Here is a 5,704-nt window from a genome sequence, read left to right as displayed (position 1 = left end):
GAGCCCTGTGGTACCCCACTTGAGACATTCTTCCAACTGGATGTGCAGCCATTTACGACCACTCTTTGGGTCCGATCACTAAGCCAGTTATGAATCCACCTAACAGTTGCCTTGTCCATTCCATACTTAGTCATTTTTTCAATAAGGATTGTATGAGAGACTTTGTCAAATGCTTTGCTGAAGTCAAGATATACTATATCTACAGCATTTCCTTGATCCACCCAATCAGTGATACCATCATAGAAGGAAATTAAGTTAGTCTGACATGACTTATTAGTTGCAAACCCATGCTGACTCTGTTTAATCACTTCATTCTTATCCAGGTACTGACATACATGTTGTTTAATAATTTGTTCAAAGATTTTTCCTGGTATAGAAGTCAGACTCACCGGCCTATAGTTGCCTGGGTCCACCTTCTTCCCCTTTTTGAAGATAGGAACAACATTTGCTCTTCTCCAGTCTTCTGGCACTTCTCCTGTTCTCCAAGAATTTTCAAAGATTATGGAGAGGGGTTCAAAAATTTCTTCTGCTATCTCCTTCAGTACTCTGGGGTGTAATTCATCTGGACCTGGAGACTTGAATTCATTTAGGTTAGCTAAGTGTTTCCTCACTATCTTTCTGTTTATACATATCCTGGATTCTTCTATTCCCTTAATATGACAGTGAATAACAGTTGATGTTACATTTCCTTTCTGAGAGAAAACAGATGCAAAATAGGAATTTAAAAGTTCAGCCTTCTCAACATCCTGTCTTACCATTTCATCATTTTCATCCTGTAAAAATCCTATAGCATCTTTGACTTTTCTTTTACTTTTGACATATCCCCAAAATCCTTTAATATTGATTTTGACATCTCTTGCAAGCCTCAATTCATTTTCAGCTTTAGCTAATCTGATTTGTGCCCTGCAGGTTCTGCAGACAGCATTATATTCTTCTTTAGATATGCCTCCCTCTTTCCATTTTATAAACATTTTTTTCTTCCTTTTTAGCATGTGCTTAAGTTCTGTGTTCATCCATCCTGGTTTCCTTAAATGCTTCCTATTCTTCCCTCTTTTCGGAATTGTTAACAACTGTGCTTTGAGAATTTCATTTTTCAAGATTTCCCATCCTTCCTGGACATTTTTGTCTTTAAGGATATCCAGCCATTGGATCCCTCCAATTCTCTTTCTGAATCCCTTAAAATCTGCCTTTCTGAAATCTAACCTTGACGTCTGAGTCTTCACAGGTCTTCCGCCTCTAGTTATCCAAAATTCTAAAATAGCATGGTCGCTACCTCCTAGGGTCCCAGCCACTTTTACCTCCTCAACCATTTCCTCCCTGTTTATAAGGATTAGATCCAAGGTAGCAGTTCCCCTTGTTTTCTCCCCTACCTTTTGGAAGATAAAGTTGTCAGCAAGAGAGGATAAGAATTTCCTTGACCTCTTAGTTTTGCCTGAGAGAGATTCCCAACAAATGTCTGGATAGTTGAAATCTCCCATGACAACTATGTCATATTTTTTGGAGAACTTGGCCATTTGATGCATAAAGAGTTCATCCATACCTTCAGCTTGCACAGGCGGCCTGTAGTAAATGCCTACAATGGTGTCCTTTCCATTGTTCTGTCCTTGTATTCTTACCCAAACAGTTTCCACAGTACTCCCAGTCTCTGAAGCTTCTATCTCTGTGCAGATATACGCGTTTCTAACATACAATGCGACACCCCCTCCTCGTTTATCAAGTCTGTTTCTTGCAAATAAGTTGTATCCTTCTAGTCTTGTATTCCAATCATGTGTATCGTCCCACCAAGTTTCAGTGATTCCAATGACATCATATTTCTTTTCCTGTGTTAGTAGTTCCAATTCTCCTTGTTTGTTGCCCATGCTTTGTGCATTAGTATAGAAACATTTTAGTTTGTGATTGGTTTCTCTTTCTCCAATATTTTTATTATTTAGATTCTTTCGTCTTTGTTCTTCCTTTCCACTTCTAATAGCAGAGTTCTCAATAGCATTTGTCAGGTGTATGGATTTTTCTGGTCTTTTGCTTCCCTTCCCATGTTGTTCTAGTTTAAAGCTCTCCTTACAAGTGTAGCAAGGCGACTTCCAAATACATGCTTTCCAGTCTTCGTAAGGTGCACCCCATCTCTAGCAAGTAGTCCATCGTATAAGTAGTTCACTCCGTGATCCAGAAATCCAAATCGTTGCTGACGGCACCACCGACGTAGCCAGTTGTTCACCTGCAGAATCTTATTCCACCTCCTTGTTCCATGGCCATCCACTGGGAGGATGGAAGAGAAGACCACCTGCTCTCCCAGTTCTTTCACTTTCTTGCCTAAGTCTTCAAAGTCTCTGCAGATGGTTTCCAGGTCGTTTCTTGCGGTGTCATTTGTCCCCACATGTAGTAGGAATGGGTAGTCATCTGTAGGTCTGAAGAGTCCTGATATCCTGTCAGACACATCTTTAATTTTTGCACCTGGAAGACAGCACATTTCTCTTGAAGTTATATCCGGTCTGCAGATAGCGGCCTCTGTTCCTCTCAACAGGGAATCCCCCATGACCACCACTCTCCGTTTCTTCTTCACAACATTTTTCTTTCTCCATCCAGGAGGACTCTGAAGGCGTACAAGGTTGCTGTTTGTTGGCAAAGTCTCATCCTGATGTATTTCTTCATCGTTTTCCTGCATGAGAGCCTGGTACTGGTTTCTGAGCAGTATGGGTGCTGACTGCCTCCTGATCCTCCTGCTTCTCTGGGTCACATGTCTCCATTCCTCTGTTTCTTCAGGTGCACTTCGAATTTCTTCTCTTTCTGTAACATGAAAAGATAATTCTGCTCTGTCCAAGAATGTGACGAACGGCCCACCGCCGTTCGTCCAAATACGGGGGCGACTGACGGGGGTCCCGCTGCCACCAAAACGCGACGGAGAGCGGACCCTGTGTCACCACTATGTCACAGTCCCACCACTGACATGGGTGTATCAGCGGACGGAGGGACGAGACACAATGCCAGCACACGGCTATCACAGGCACAGTTGGGGCTTATCTTAGTTATCCCACCACTGGCACCATGTGACAAAAATATCCAGCAAGCTAATCTCGCTCTACAATTTGCCGCAGGGGGGGTTAATTTGGATGCCCCACCACTGCTATCAATCGTCTAAGTACTGCGGGGATTTATGTATATCCCACTTTCTCAGTTCCACTTTGGAACTCGCAGCTCTCCGGCGCCCCCCTTACCCTCAGGTCAGTCAGGGAACTGCACCTAGGATAATTAGTCGCCGGACGGGCTGCCTGTTGTGAACCGGCAATCAGGCTTCTGCAGTAAGGGAATTATCAATGCTGTGGCCGCAGCCCCTTATTCAGCAATATAAGACCCTTCTAGACTGCCAGCAAGCTGCAATAGCCGTACACATCGCGCTGCCACCAGTCACGGTTACTTAATTCACAGTGTTAAATTAAGAGGGTCCGTGGCAAACCCCTTGAATTAGTAGCGATTATCTATCAAAGGCGTATAGTTCGATTCTTAGAGCATGGAGACAGATCTAAATAATTAAATCATTTATTTTCCGAAAGAGGACAGTGATTACAGATAAAAGTTGCTATAAAATTGAGACATAAAATATGTACAGTACAGGTATAAAATAAAAGTGGAGAAAACAAAGAGATTACACTCACAGTTCCATATTGTTCCTTAGGCAGACCATGCGGCTTTAAGGGGGGAGGAGCCACACATCTCCACTCATCTGGAGTTCTTGTCAGCACGGACTCTGCAGCTGTTCTGTGCTGGTTTGCCCAGGGAATGCCTTATAGGCTTTGCTTTGTGACATCACGGAGAGATGCATTCTGGGTTGATCCCACCTCTCTCTTTTGGATGTAGAATTACACTAGAAAACTTATACTAATCATAACTCCGTGGGGGCAGCCCGCACAGACACATATAGGGCATCATTGGTTGTGATTTGTTGAGTACAATGATTCAAGACCAAATATGCAGTCGTTCTGATACACCGTTTAGAAGGAACCCATATTTCAGGTTCTGTAAGTCTGAGAATTACGCCACAGGCGCCGTAAGGACGCCGGGGTCGCGCAGATCACAAAAATATGATTGTTATATCTCTGCTGGGTATGGTTTTCGTAATATGACTTATTTTTATGCTTCCCATATACCGGCATACAGCCTGTGTTTTTCCGAACAAAGGGATCCCTTCCCCCTGCTCTTCGAGAGGAAGTTGGTTTAAGGTTTCAGAGCTAGCCCAGGCATGGGGGCACTGGTCAGTGTGCGAGTGAGCCATGGGCGAAAAGAGGAGGGGGGGAAGGGGCTGCATGAGCTGACAGCCTGCATTGTATATCACACCTCCCCCCTTAAGAGGGCGCTAAGGAGGCATTACCTCTCGGTAATCGGCCATGCGCACCTCCGCGGGTTCGCCTCGGCGGGACAACCCATCGGCATTGCCGTTTTCACTGCCCTTCCTGTGTTTTACAGTAAAGTCGTACTGTTGAAGGGCAAGGCTCCAGCGGAGCAATCTTCCATTGGTTCCGGACACTGTGTGCAACCAGCTCAGAGGGTTGTGGTCAGTTACCACCGTGAAGGCGCGCCCGTACAGGTAGGGCTGCAAACGCTGCAGTGCCCACACCATGGCCAGACACTCCTTCTCGATGGTCGAGTATGCCACTTCCCTCGGCAAAAGTTTCCGGCTCAGGTACAACACGGGGTGCTCTTGGTCCCCCGAGCCGACCTGGCTAAGCACAGCACCGAGGCCAAACTCGCTGGCATCGGTCTGTACCAGAAACGGGCGACTGCTGTCGACTGCTCTCAACACTGGAGAGTTGCACAGGGCTGCTTTTAAAGCTTGGAAAGCCGCCTCACAGTCATCTGTCCAGTTGACTGTTTGGGGTAGCCTCTGCTTGGTGAGGTCAGTCAAGGGTTTGGCAAGGGCGCTATAGTCCTGTACGAACCGCCTATAGTACCCTGCAGTGCCCAAGAAGGACTTTACCTGCTTCTTGGTCCTGGGGGTGGGCCAGGACACGATTGCGTCCACTTTTTCTGGCTCCGGACTCATGGAACCCCCACCTACCCGGTGCCCCAGGTTGTGGACCTTGTGCATGCCTATCTGGCACTTCCCCGGCTTGATGGTCAGGCCTGCCTGGTGAAGACGCTTGAGCACCTCCTGGAGGTGCTGAAGGTGTTCCTCCCAGGTGGAACTGAAGACGGCAATATCGTCTAAGTACGCCACCGCGTACTCCTCCAGTCCCTGAAGCAGGTGGTTGACCATCCGCTGGAAAGTGGCAAGGGCATTCTTCATGCTGAAGGGCATGACCGTGGACTCATACAGTCCAAAGTGGGTGATAAAGGCGGATTTCTCCTGCGCCTCAGGGCTCAGGGGAATCTGCCAGTATCCCCGACTGAAATCCATGATGGATATGTAGTTGGCGTTTGTCAACCGCTCGAGCAGATCCTCGATGCGCGGCATTGGGTGGGCATCAGAGGTTGTGATGGCGTTGAGCCCCCTGTAGTCCACGCAGAACCGGGTGGTTCAATCCTTTTTAGGCACGAGGACTACAGGTGAAGCCCACGCGCTTTTTGACCGTCGAATCACCCCCAGCCTTAACATCTCATCGATCTCTTGGCGCATGACTTGATGCACTGTCTCAGAGATCCGATAAGGTGTTCGCCGTAATGGGGCGTGATTCCCGGTGTCCACCTCATGAACCGCTAACTCCGTCCTCCCCAG

Source organism: Dendrobates tinctorius, unplaced genomic scaffold (genome assembly GCF_039654945.1).
Source record: "Dendrobates tinctorius isolate UK_male_01 unplaced genomic scaffold, ASM3965494v1 ptg000151l, whole genome shotgun sequence".
In the NCBI taxonomy this organism is placed as follows: Eukaryota; Metazoa; Chordata; class Amphibia; order Anura; family Dendrobatidae; genus Dendrobates; species Dendrobates tinctorius.
The sequence above is the reverse complement of the archived record's forward strand: the minus strand, read 5'-3'. Positions refer to the sequence as shown.